This window comes from Petaurus breviceps, unplaced genomic scaffold (assembly GCF_028583685.1).
Source record: "Petaurus breviceps papuanus isolate PSGF00001 unplaced genomic scaffold, PetGlider_PUasm1.0 90459, whole genome shotgun sequence".
In the NCBI taxonomy this organism is placed as follows: Eukaryota; Metazoa; Chordata; class Mammalia; order Diprotodontia; family Petauridae; genus Petaurus; species Petaurus breviceps.
The window spans coordinates 690,915-704,951 of record NW_027187259.1 but is presented as its reverse complement, the minus strand read 5'-3'; the positions used below and the strand labels follow the sequence as shown (position 1 = coordinate 704,951).

At 39.3% G+C, this 14,037-nt stretch overlaps 1 long non-coding RNA gene across 1 annotated transcript in view; it reads right to left on the bottom strand.

The window, feature by feature from the left end:
* The window catches only part of LOC138141714 (uncharacterized), a 50,380-nt gene that overhangs the window by 13,268 nt on the left and 23,075 nt on the right, over positions 1–14,037 (bottom strand). The gene's annotated exons all lie outside the window — the stretch shown is intronic.

The following is a 14,037-nucleotide window of genomic DNA, read 5'->3' as shown; positions in this document are numbered from 1 at the left end:
ACACACGCGCGCGCGCGTGTGTGTGTGTGTGTGTGTGTGTGTAGCTGCTCTTTTTGTGGTGGTAAAGAAGTAGGAACCAAGGCAGTAGCCATCAACTGAGAATGGTCCAACATTTTACAGAATATGAATGTGATAGAATATTTTTGTGCTGGAGCCTATTGGTTCTGCTCACCGATCATAAATTTTCAATGTGAGCATTTATACCTCAGAAATAGGCAAATGCTACAAATTAAGTTTTGATTTATTGCTTTGTTGATTTCTAGATTTTAAAAAGTAATAGGGTGCAGCAATAAGACTACTGGATCTGTACCCCAAAGGGATCAAAGAAAGAGAAAAGGACTTATATACACAAAAATATTTATAGTAGGTCTTTTTGTGGTAGCAAAAAACTGGAAATATTGGGGATGTGCATCAATTGGGGAATGGTTCAACAAGCTGTGGCATATGATTGTTAAAGAATACTATTGTCCTATAAGAAATTATGAGGGAGGGGGCGGCTAGGTGGTGAAGTGAATAGAGCACCAGCTCTGGAGTCAGGAGGACCTGAGTTCACATCTGGCCTGAGACACAACACACACACACACACACACACACACACACACACACACACAAGTAGCCGTGTGACCTTGGGCAAGCCACTTAACTCCTACCTTCCTCCCTCCAAAAAGCAAAAAAAAAAAACACAACCAAGAGAACAAGTGGTACCAATTTAGACAATAATAAAAATGTTACAACAAACAACTTTGAAAGACTTAAGAACTCTGATCAACACAATGGCCAATAATGGATCTAGAGAACTCATGAGGAAGCATAATACCTTCCTCCAGACAAAGAGGTAATAAACTCAGGTTACAGATGGAGACATAAGGTTTTTAGGCATGGAATATAAAAAAAAAAGGTATATAGGTCAAGATGGCAGAGTAGAAGCAGGACCTCCACAGGGCTCTGGCTTCCCCCTTCCCCAATTCATGTAAAAGGGGACTCTAAACAAACTTTGGAGCTGCAGAACCCACAAAATGACACAGAGAAGCTAGGATTATATGGAACCCCATATTTATACATATAATATGCATATATATATACACCCACATGCATATGTATATGATGTATGTTACTCCTGTCCCAAAGCTCATTGCTATGGGACTCTCTCCTTATTGGTGGAAATGAAGGCCCTGTCCTAGTAAGGGGCCACCCTCAAGCTCTGAGTCTTGCTCAAGCACAGAATTCTTTCAGGCACTCCTGGATTCCAACTTCAAGAGAGAAGACAGAAGACACCAAGCCCACCTCAATCCCTGCTGAAGGAAAAGAGTCTGGGAAGACAACAGAGGAGCTGGCGGTCTCCATCATGGCCCTATCTCCAGCCCGCCACATTAGAGACTTGTGGGAATTTTCCCTCGGGTGAGAGCCAGGTCATTCTCTCTTAGTGGAGCTACATATCCTTGCCACCATATTGTCTGGTATATATTCTCATTCGTGTGTGGGTGTGTGTATGTGCGTATATACATGCACACACACACACATTCTGTTTTGTTATATGTGAATAAAGGGGTTTCTTTGCTATTTGCTATGTGTTCATTGTGGAACTGGTATTAAGAAGGAAAGGAATCAAGCCTTGGATGTAGAGCTTGGAATCCCCTTCCCCCCAAAATGATAAAGTGATCAAAAGTCAGCTGGAACCTGATTTTTCTCAAGGAAAATTGCCCTGATGTTTTAGAACCAAAGGGCAAAATAGAGGTTGAAAGAATCCACTGAGGGGCGGCCAGGTGGCGCAGTGAGTAAGAGCACCGGCCCCAGAGTCGGAAGACCTGGGATCAGTTCCAGCATTGGATACTTAACACCCACACAAAATAACTGACTGTGTAACCTTGAGCAAGTTACTTAACCCCAATTGCTTAGGGGCGGCCAGGTGGCACAGTGAGTAAGAGCATTGGCCGCAGCGTCAGGAGACCTGGGATCGGTTCCGGCCTCAGATGCTCAGCACCCACACAAAAATAACTGGCCATGTAACCTTGAGCGAGTTACTTAACCCCAATTGCTTTAAAAAAAAAAGAAAGAAAGAAAGAATCCACTGATCACCTCCTGAAAAAAGATCCCAAAAAGAAAACTCCTAGGAATATTATAGCCAAGTTCTGGAGTTCCCAGATCAAAGAGAAAATATTACAAGCAGCCAGGAAGAAACAATTTGAATATTGTGGAAACACAATCAGGATAACTCAGGACCTGGCAGCTTCTACACTAAGGGATCAGAGGGTTTGGAATATAATATTCCGGAGGTCAAAGGAGCTGGGATTAAAACCAAGAATCACCTACCCAGCAAAACTGAGTATCATGTTTCAGGGGAAAATATGGTCATTCAGTGGAATAGAGGATTTTCAAGCATTCTTGATGAAAAAACTAGAATTGAATAGAAAATCTGACATTCAGATACAAGAAGTATGAAAAGCATGAGAAGATAAACAGGGAAGAGAAATCATAAGGAACTCATCGAAGTTGAACTACTTATATTTCTACATGGAAAAATGATAATTGTAACTGATGAAGATGTTCTCAGTATGAGAATAGTTGAAGGGAATAGAAATGTATGTGTGTATATATGTATACATACATGTATATGTCTATATAGGAGAGTATATGGGCATATGAATACATATGTAAGTGTATATATATGTGTGTGTGTGTGTGTCTACAGGTATACATAGACAGAGGGCACAGGACCAATTGAGTAGGAAGGGATGATACTTAAAAGGTGAAATTAAGAGGTGAGAGGACTATAATGAGAGGAGATGGGGAGAGACAGATTGGGGTAAATTATCTCATATAGAAGAGCAAGGGAAAATTGTTACACTGGAGGGGAAGAACAGGAAGGCAAAAGATCAACCTTATTCTCATTGAATTTGGCTTAGGAAGGGAATGACATACACACTAAATAGGGTATCTCACCCTACAGGAGAGTAGGGGGGGAAGAGGATGAGAGGGGGGATGATGGAAGGGAGGGCAGGCCGGGGGGGAGAAAAGTTGGAAGCACCCACTTTTGAAAAGGGACCAGATCAAAGTAGAGAATAGAACAAGTGGGGAGTGGGATAGAAGGGAGGGAAATATAGTCAGTCTTTCACAATATATCTACTATGGAAATGTTTTGCATAGCTACATATGTACAACCTATATTGAATTGTTTATCTTCCCAGTGAGGGTGGGTGAGGAGAGAGGAAGGAAAAGAATCTGGAATCCAAAGTTTTAAAATCAAATGTTTAAATATATATGCATATTATTATTATTATTTTACATGTAACTGGGAAATGAGATATACAGGCACTGGGGCATAGAGATCCACCGTGCCCTACTGGAAAGTTGGAGGAGGGATGGGGAAGGTATGGGAGAGTGCAGATTGGGGGAGGGGATATTCAGTAGGATCGCTGTTTTGGAGTGGTGAGTAGGAAAAATGGGGAGAAAATTTGTAACTCAATGTTGTGGAAATGAATGATGTAAACTAAAAAATAAAAAAGAGAGGAAAATTTTTCAAAAAGAATATATGGCCACTTTAGTAATAAGTTGTTAGGTTATTGTTGTGAATGTTGTACTTTGGTTTCTGTGAATGTTTTGCTTTAGTTTATTGCTGAATAAGTAAGAGAGTTCACTATACTATGTGATCAGAATCTTAAAGCTATTCACAGCAACAGTCCTCTGGAGGGCTGCTTGTATTTGTTTTTACAGAAGCTAATAGCATTTTAAGACACCAAGAAATCATAAAACAAAATCAAAAGAATGAAAAAAAAAGAGAATGTGAAGCATCTCATCAGAAAAACAACTGATCTAGAGAAAAGATCGAGGAGAAATAATATAATAATAGTTAGACTACCTGAAAATTATGATAAAAAAGAATCTTGATACAATATTATGAGAAATTATCATGGAAAATTGCCCTGAAGTTCTGGAGTAGGGGTGGTGAACCTATGACCTCAAGGTCATATGTAACCCTCTAGATCCTCAAGTGTGGCCCTTTGACTGAGTCCAAAAATCACAGAACAAGTCCCTTTAACAAAAGGATTTATTCTGTAAAATTGGACTCAGTCAAAAGGCTGCACCCAAGGACCTAGGTGGTGGGATATGGCCTTGAGGCCACAGGTTCACCACCCCTGCTCTTCAGCAAGAAGACAAAGCAGAAATAGGGAAAAAGTCCACAAATGAACACCTGAAAGAGATCCTAGGAGAAAAACTTACAGGAATATCTAGCCAAGTTTCAAAGCTCCCAGGTTAAGTAGAAAATATTGGAAGCAACAAGAAAAAAAGAAAATTAAATATCATAGAGCTACAATAAGGATTACAGAAGACCTAGCACCTACTATTTTGAAGGATCATAGGTCTTTGAATACTATATTTCATACAGCAAAAGAGCTGGGGTTATGACCAAGGTTAACTTACCCAGCAAAGTTAAGTATGATCCTGAATGGAAAAAATGGACATTTAGTGAACTGAAAGGTGTACAGGTATTTGTGACAAAAACAGCAGAACTTAAGGGAAAATTCAGCATATAACATCCAGGAGAAATATATGGTAAATAGCAAACTCCAATTATAAGAGACTCAATAAAGTCAAATTGTTTGTTTCTTATATGTGAAAATATTTTTAGTTCTTTTAAGACTGTCATTTTTGGGGATAGTCTAAAAGAAAGACGGGCAGCACTGAGTATGATGGGGTGATTCTAACATAATTGTGTAAGGAGAGATAAAAAGGAGCAATTATCCCATTAAAATGAGTCATAAAAGGAAAAACCGATATGGATAAATAGTAGGGGGGGCAGTGGGGGTAGTGCTGAATCTTTACTCATCAAGAATGGGTTAAAGAGGGAAATTTATATACACACATGTGTGTGTATGTGCGTGTGTATAAGTATAAAAGTCTATTCAGAAAGAAATAAAAGGTCAAGGGGATAGAGTTGGGGGAAAGAATAAGGGAGGAGTCGGTAGGTTAAGAAATAGGATGTAGAAGTAAAGCAGAGGAGTGAGGAAGGATGGGAATAGGGTGAGAAAGAGGAAACTCTACACAGTAATTATCACTTAGAATGTGAATGGGGTGGATTTATCCATAAAATTGAAAGTGATAGTAGATTAAAATTTTGAATTTAACAATGTGGTTTTTTTCCAGGAAACCCTATAAAAATGAGAGATACAAACAAAGATAATATAAAGGTCAGGAGTAGAATTTATTATGTAACAAAGGCAGGGGTAGTAATCATAATCTCAGAAAAAGTTAAAATGAAAATAGATTTAATCAAAAGAGAAAAAATAGAGAAACTACATGGTTTCAACAATATTATCCAGAATTGTTTTAGACCACTCAAAGTAACTACAAAGTATTAAATATATGAGAGTATACCTGCCAAAACAGACCTAAGAATTACATGAACATAAGCATAAAAACAAATTTTATACAAATCAAGTCAGATCTAAATAACTGAAACCATATATATTGTTCATGGGTAGGCAAAGCCAATGTTTTTTTAATGCCACTTTACCTAAGTAATCTATTTATGTACAGCCATCCCAATTCAAATATATCAACTGAGTTAGAAAAGACAATAACAAAGTTCATTGGGAGGAACGAAAGGTCAGGGATTTCAAAGATACCAGGGGGAAAAAATGTAAAGGAAGGAGATAATAGTAGTACTAGAACTTAAACTAAAATAACTCGAAATAAGATGAGAGAATTGTTGATGTGTGAAATGGTTATTTTTTTATTTTAAATTAATTTTTTCTTGTATTAAATGAAACCTATGCAGCCTAGAATAGAAGGAATGCAGAAAATTAGAGGAAAAAATGTTCATAGACAATCTCTCAGATAGAAAGTGATTTGGGTTGTAATATTGCTGTGGTGTAGAAAATGATAAGCTGGTTAATTTAGAAAAACATGAAAAGACTTGTTCATTTGAAGGAAAATGTTATCCACTTCCAGAAAAACAGATGAGAAGTAGAAATAAGCATAGTATGGTCTTACATATATGTGTATGAGCATGTATGTGTATAAATGTGCATGTTTATAGATATCTATGCATATGCATGTGTATGTGTGTGTATCCACACTTAATTGTAGGAAGGGGAAAATCAAGTGAAAAGGCTACAGCAGAGAGAGAAGAAAACCTAAAAGGAAGCAAAAAAAAAAAAAAGGAATGAAGAGCTTAACAGCTTTGAAAACCACATGTGTAGTGTTTATTATATAGGTTTTCTTAAAATGGAAATTTATTGTTTTATATTGAATCCTCTCTTATGTTCTGCTATTGACATGACAATTACTTCGTTCTTTTGTTATTTTGTATTTAAATTTAAATAAATGATTTAATAATAAATCAAATAATTTAATGATAATTAAAGTTTAAAAAAAATAAAGGGAGCAGACAGACTTCTAGGCTGGTCCCCTCTTGCTGAGGAGAGCAGATTGATGGCCTCGGGCCTGGAATGCAAGTCTCCCTTGGAGAAGGGGGGAGAAGAGGTTAGAGATGTCCTCTGACCCTCGACACGTGGAGTCTCATTTCACATATGGGAACTCTATCCCTGTGGTCACTTATGGTTGCAAGATATGATTGCTGGGGAGGGAGGCCTCGTTGTTGGGTTTTGTTTCCCTACTTTCTATCCTGTGGTGCTTCAGTAGTATGGGGGTTGTGTTTTCTCAGAACTAGCCCATGGAATTTGAAATGGAAGCTCAAATCACCTCAGTTTATTACTGACCAGTTAATAAAAGTCCTCAGCCCAAGCCTGATAAGGCTCATGGTTTAGGTTTTGATGACTTAGAATAAGTGTAAATAGGTACTGTTTTGAACCTACAGCCTGATTTCTATTTTGTAAATTTGTAAGCTAACAATTTTCTGGAAGAAAACTTGGAGGGGCTTTCTCTCAAAGAATGACTTTTCTGTGATGGTAAATCCTAAGGCCATCTTTTTTTTGTCTCAATTCTTACCTAGCCCTCAGTGATGAGTGGGCACTGACTACCTCAGGCAAACAAACTGAGACCTGGTAAAAGTCCTTGATTTGAAAAGAAAGTTTTTGCCCATTTCTTTGTGGTTGGGTTTATTTTCCAAGTGGGATTTTGTCTTTTGATTCTGGGAAACACTTTTGTTTTCATTTTTTCTTTTATTTTTTTCATAGAAAGTAGAATATTTTTTTAGAGCCACAATTTTGTTTCTTCCTGGTTATATCCTGGAAGTATTTTCAGTGTAATAATTTTGCTTTTGTTTTATTGGGTTTTTAAGAGGTACAGCTAGCTTATCTTTGCTTGGCTTCATCCTACTGTGAATGCAATTGCTGCATTGACTGATATGGTGTTTGTCTTAAAAGTCTGAATGCTGCTGAATGTATAATTACTTGCTATATGTTGATACATGATAGTCATTGGTATGGTTTTCATAATTTGAATTGGGGTCTTTTACTGTATTATTGTATTGTTTTAGCACAGTATATTATTCCCATAATCATTATAGGTACAATATTGTACATCTGTTCATTGTGTTAATATGGACACACATGGAGCCAACTCCAGAGAAGATGAGAGCTAAGCCATCTTTTGCAGATGAAAAACATGAAGGTGTCCTGATGTCATAAATAGACAGAGCCCTCAAGAATAAGAACATTTTCAGGATTGGGGATTGGAAGAGTAGACAATTAAGGCTATTGAAGCTAAGATGAGATAACTCCAAAATGTTTTCTAAGCCTGTTGGAGAATTTGGACTGGAGCTGGAGCTATACCTGAGGAAGGAACAGCAGGAAGTTATTATTATTATATTTTATATATAAATAAAATTATATTTTATTATATATTATATCCTCTGAGGATAAAGAATTGCTTGAAGAAGTCGGAGCCCTTTGAATCAGAGGAGGCATGAATTCCTACAGAGACACTGAACAGCAATTATCCCCAAGGGCCCTACTTCATCTAGGAGTAAGGCAAAGGCCACATTTCCTGTGGCGTACAATTACCACAGGCCCCAAATTGGCATTTTCTCAGAGCATGAACCGTGTCCCCAAGGAGAACAGTTGGATAGATAAGAGTGTATATGGGATCGTTGGGCCCCTGAATCAGACACAGTGATGAGACTGTCAGACAGCCTAAGGGGGGCGGGGGGAATGGCTGCATGGGGCAGTGGATACCCTCACAGAGGCAAGGTCAGATATGCAGATAATCTCTAGCTTTGATATTTGAGGGAACAGATCAGAAGACCCTGATACTAATTTTTTCTCTACTCTTGTGCAGCACAAAGGAGAAAAGCCTATTTAGTTCCTCTTCAGGGTTAAACAACATGCTCAGAGACTGATATACAGATAGGCCTGGTGGCTCCTGAGAATACAGAACAAACTCCACTGCACAGACTGTACTAGTACAAGACCTTTGGGTGACTGATGTCATCAGAGATTTGGAGATGCAAAAACCACTGTCAACAATGGTGAAGGTGCTGGCCCGGTAACCTTGAGCAAGTTACTTAACCCCAATTGCTTAAAAAAAAAAAAAACAATGGTGGAGGTGAGACTGGTACTGCTGAGCTTCCAGGATCAACATGATCCCCAGGTCTCTGCTTTACCGGGCAATGGGCCACAGGAGCAAAGCAGAACAGCGTCCCCAGTGCTGGGCTGTGGGCACAGAACCTGAGACAGTCAGGGGAGACAGGGAGCTGGGCACAATCCCGTCCTCCTTGAAGAGATGGAAGCCCACAGTAATGAAGGGCATAAAAGCCTAGCATCAGAGCATCTCCAGCAGGTGACTGATGGTCAGAGTAACAGATGTAGCGGCCATACTTATGTTGGATGAACTGGCAAAGAGAATACAGTCTGGATCATGAAGAAGTTAAAATCTTCTGATTGGGCTTCAGGAAACCAGAGTGGCGCCAGGGAAAGAGGCCACGCTAAGCCCCGAGGGCAGTCACTTTGATCTCATCATCAATTCCCTAGGACCTTGTGCAGAGGTCATGCTAAAAATTGAGAACAGGGACTGCAATGCTGTCCTGGACAGTGAATCTCAAGCTATTATCATTTATCTACTCTTTTTTATAACAAGTATTTGGGTAAAATAACTTTACAGCCTGAATTTAGTCATCTGAGTGCTAAGGACTGGCCATACCTAGGCTATTTTTCCTAAAGAAGCTGTTGGTGTCCAGAGAAAAGTAGACCGTCCAATACTCAGTAGGTGTCGACACTGATTGGAACTGATTCTAGTCTTTTCCAGATTCCAACGGGATACTGGAAATGACAAGCTAGGACCCAATAGCTATGGATTTTGACTATCCATGTAGACTGTACAGAGGTCTACAAGAGGATTGAGGCGAGGGGTTTGGTTCCAGTGAACATCACACAAGTCCCAATTGTTCACCCTCTGTGCTGGATCCGAAGGTATTTTACTTCAGGCACTCCCTAGTACCACAAGAGTGAAAGGAGAAGTTGAGGCTGAGACTGAGTGTGATATGGAATGTGCAAGCCACAGAATGCAGCTCCCCCATTTAGAGAGAGATCTGGGAGGACTCCTCTATCTGTGATGAAGGATCTCAGAAACCAGATCAAAGAAATACTAGTTAATGGCATCTCCACAAAATCCAGCAACCCTAACGCATCACCCATAGCGATGGTGCCTAAGGAAAATGAAAAGACAGAGTTGTGTCTTGATTACCAAACCTTGAACAAAAGGACTAAAGTAAACCAATACACTCTGCCGTGGGTGCAAGCTGCCTTGGACCTGTCTTCAGTCTTGGACTTGCATAGTAGATTCTACCAGTTTCCTATGTCTGAACAAGATAAAAGAAATGACTCCTTTCACTCATCCAGGGACATACAAGTTAGCTGACTGTTGAAAAGCCAACCTATATGTTATTAAGAGACTGGACAACTTGCTTGTTTACAAAATAGCCTCAAAGAATGGAGGGGACCCTGTCAGGACTCTTTACTGCAACTACCTCTTGCCCACAGGAGACTAACTAGCTAGACTTTCTAACGAGCAAATGGAGAGAACTGGTGGACCCTCACCAACCCCTTCACCAACTGGACAAATGGGCCCTGAAAGTGAGGCATCTAGTGAAGGAAACTGAGTGGATTATTGCAGGGCAGGAAAGCTGAACCCAGAGGCAGTTCCTTCCATGCCCCAAACTGCTACAGAGGTTCATAGGGTACATATTCAACCAACTCACAGAACATGAAAATGGAGAGAGCCAAGCTGGCATGGCTGCCAGCCCAGGTATAGACACACACATCTACAATGATCCTGATGGTCAGCCCATGGCATAGGAGATGCAAGATGAGTCAGTGACAGGAGAATGAGGCTATTATGATGTTCCAGATAAGCCAGGAGAGACACGTCTCTAGGCAACAACACTAGAGACTGCTCCTGTGAAAAGTGACTGGCATATAATTGCTTATGTTTACTGCTGTACATATGAATTACTGCATGCTTGAGAAGGCTTGTTTTTCTTTTTCTCTTATGTTCACTTAACTATGTTTCGTGCTATGTTCAGACTACAGCAACGTCTGCTGATTGGTTTGTATATAAGCTGCTGCTCAGAGTTAACTGTACTTTATCTATGAGCCTAGTGGTATTGGTATTGTTGCCACTGGCTGGCTTTTCTCTGTTAATTAGCCACACTGTGTGCTATGGATCTGCACATGCTTCCAAAATGTGTGTGCTAGATATCCCATAGGTAGTTAGACATGTTGTCACTGAAGTGTCCTTGCAAGTGGTGCTCTATATAGTGCCATCCATGTCTACTGCATGCATTGTTCCAGTGCATTTGTTTCATTTCAGTTTCAATGGCACCAAAAGAAATGTTGGTTGCCTGAGATGGCAGGAAAATCATCCTTGTTGCTTTAAAGCCCTGATGTTTGTGTTCATGCTGTATATTTACAGGTTTAGGACCTTCCCCAGCTGATCTTTGCAAGGGACTGCAAAGAGTTGCAGCCCAGGGGAGGAATGCAATCCCTGTCCCAAAGCTCATTTTTCAAGCATAGAACCACTTTGGACTTTCTTGGCTTCCAGCTTCCAGAGAAGATGGAAGAAGTCAACCCCACTTCAACTGCTGCTAAAGGAAAAGACTGTCTGGGAAGACAACAGAGGAGCTGGCAGTCTCGATCATGTCCCTATCTCCAGCCTGCTGCACTAGAGACTTGGGGGAGTTTCCCCTTGGGCGAAATCCACAATTCTCTTGTATAAGCTTAGTTACCTCTCTATCAACAGGAGAGTTCCTTCACTCTATATTGTCTGGTACATATTCTCATTTTATATATGTATGTATGTATGTGTGTATGTATGTATATACATACATAGATATACATAGATAGATATCTTCTCTAATTTATGTTTTGCTATGATTTGGATAAAAGGGTTTCTTTGCTATATGCTATATATGTTCATTGTGGAACTGGTATTAGGAGGGAAAGGTGTAACCACTGCATGTAGAATTTAAAATGAGAGAAGTTAGTTGGAACCTGATCATATCCCCATGATGAACACTATTTAAGGGAGCAGAGAGCTATACTTTTAGCCTGCTATACTTCTTTCTGAAGAGAGCAAAGTGGTGGCCTCTGACCCCAACTTCTTGCTTCCCCTCCTGGCAGGAATGAAAGTCTCCTCTGGAGAAAGTGTGTGTGTGTGTATACACTTACATACATACATACATATGCATACACATATATAATATATATGTGTATATATACAGAAAGATATGCCAAATATATAGCACTTTCATAACACTTTTCTAATAGTACTTTTTATGGTAGCAAAGAACTGAAATCAAGGAAAATAGATGCTCATCAACTGGAATAGCCCAATAAATTGTGGTGTATGAATGTAATGGATTATCACTGCACTGGAATAAATTATAAATATGAAGAACTCAGAGAAGCAGGATAAAATGTATACGAACTGATAAAAAGTGAAGTAAGCAGAATCAGGAGAGCAATATATACAATGACTACAACAATGTAAGTGGAAACAATAAAATTGACGTTTTTTTACTTCCCCTTTTTCGTGAGAAAGTCCATGATGAAATTGAAATGTTTTGCACTAACAAAATCAATGCAAGTAGGATAAGGAAGAAAAGTCAGCTGAGGAAAAAGAATTCCTAGCAAATCTTTCTAAGAAGAATCTGATATCCAAGACAGGTAGGGAACCAACATCTATAAGACTTAAAAGCCATTGCCCAATGTAGCAGTCAAAGGATTGAAGGTTTTCTCGAGAACTAGTTGTCACAAAGGACAACTAGTTCTCAAAAAAGAATTGAAAACTTAACTACAGAAAAGATTGTTCCAGTACACTCACAGTAAGAGAAACGCAAAATAAAACAACTCTTGAGGTTTCACCTCCCACCCATAAATTGTCAAAGATGACAAAGGACTGACACAGTCACCGTCGGTAGGTTATAGAGAGAAAAGCACACTGAAGACTGCGAGAATATTCGCTGCTTTTCCTCATGAAAACTTGTCTCCCACAGTCGTTTGCATTACCGCTTCTCTTAATGGTCTAGGCTGACAAAATCTATTTTCTGTGATGTTTTCTTATATTCACTAACACCAAAAGTCACCAAATGCTTAAGAGTTTAGATGTATTATCAAATTTTAATACTTAATTACAACAAAAAAGAGGATGTCAAATCACTTCAGCAAGTAACTTAAAATCTAGCAGCCATAATTAATACCTTAGTAATATTATGCTGTCCAAATCAGAAAATGGAAAGTAACTGCTGCCGAATTAGACTAACAAGTTGCTTGTGAGAACAAGTATGCTAGTTGTTTGTGTTAAACATATTCAATTTGTGGTATGGTTCAACTGGATAGTACAACAATCAGCCTTAAAAGGAATTGTAAATATGAACATAAAAATTTATGAAAATCCTAAGATATTTTGGGGCAGCTAGGTGGCACCACAGTGGATAGAGAGTGAGGCCTGGAGTCAGGAAGACTCCTCTTCTCAAGTTCAAATCAAGCCTCAGACACTTCATATCTGTGTGACCCCTGGTCAAGTAACTTCACCCTGCTTGCTTCAGTTTCCTTATCAATAAAATGAGCTAGAGAAGGAAAGCAAACCACTCCAGGATCTTTGCCAAGAAACCTCACCCCCCACAAAAAAATAAGGGTCACAAAGAGTTGGACACAACTAAAAACAAGTAAAACAATATATTTTGACATTATGTTTGCTATGATGAACCTTGTAGCCAGAAAGGTTGTCTTCCAAATAACACAATGATCTTTTTTTTTTTTTGCTTTTTGGAGGGCAATTGGGGTTAAGTGACTTGCCCAAAGTCACACAGCTAAGTAAGTGTGTCAAGTGTCTGAGGCCAGATTTGAACTCAGGTCCTCCTGACTCCAGGGCCAGTGCTCTATTCACTGCTCCACCTAGCCACCCCACATAATGATCTTTTAATCTGGACAAAAATCAAAATCCAACTCAAGGTTTTGTTGTTAAGGCAGTCATTATAAATATAAGTCCTTAGGGTTACTACCTAGCAGGATCTAAAATTTAACTGATAGAAAAAAGACTCTTTTCTCCCTCCTCTAAATCTTCATTCGTTTTACTTTTTTTTCTCCCCAAAAATGTTAGCAAAGGCAGAGAGTCTCCCTGACAACAATACTCAAGGCTTGGATAGAGTTACTCTCCTTTAGCTTTTTTCTTATTTTTAATTAATCTTCACTTTCTATTCACCATCACTAGGTGTTTTTCATATTTGATGTGATTCATTCCCTGATGCTTTCTTAGTTTTGAATGAATGCCCTGGGCTCATTGTTGGCTGCGCTGACGAATGCTCCTGTAGCTACATGCGATCTCATGCAAATGCTCCATTTTAGGTACCCGCACGTCAATGGTCTCCAACCTGTAACTATGCAAACCACAGACGTCCAACTCAGTCAGGCATACTTCAAGCAGTCAGGCAGCAAGCGTTAAGTGCTTACTACGTACCAGGCACTGAGCTATGCAATGGGGAGTGAAAGAACAGAAAAGAAAAAAAAATCAGTCCTTGCTCTTAAGAAACTTACATTCTAATGGGCTCTACCCCTTGGGGTCTACAACATACCAATAAGT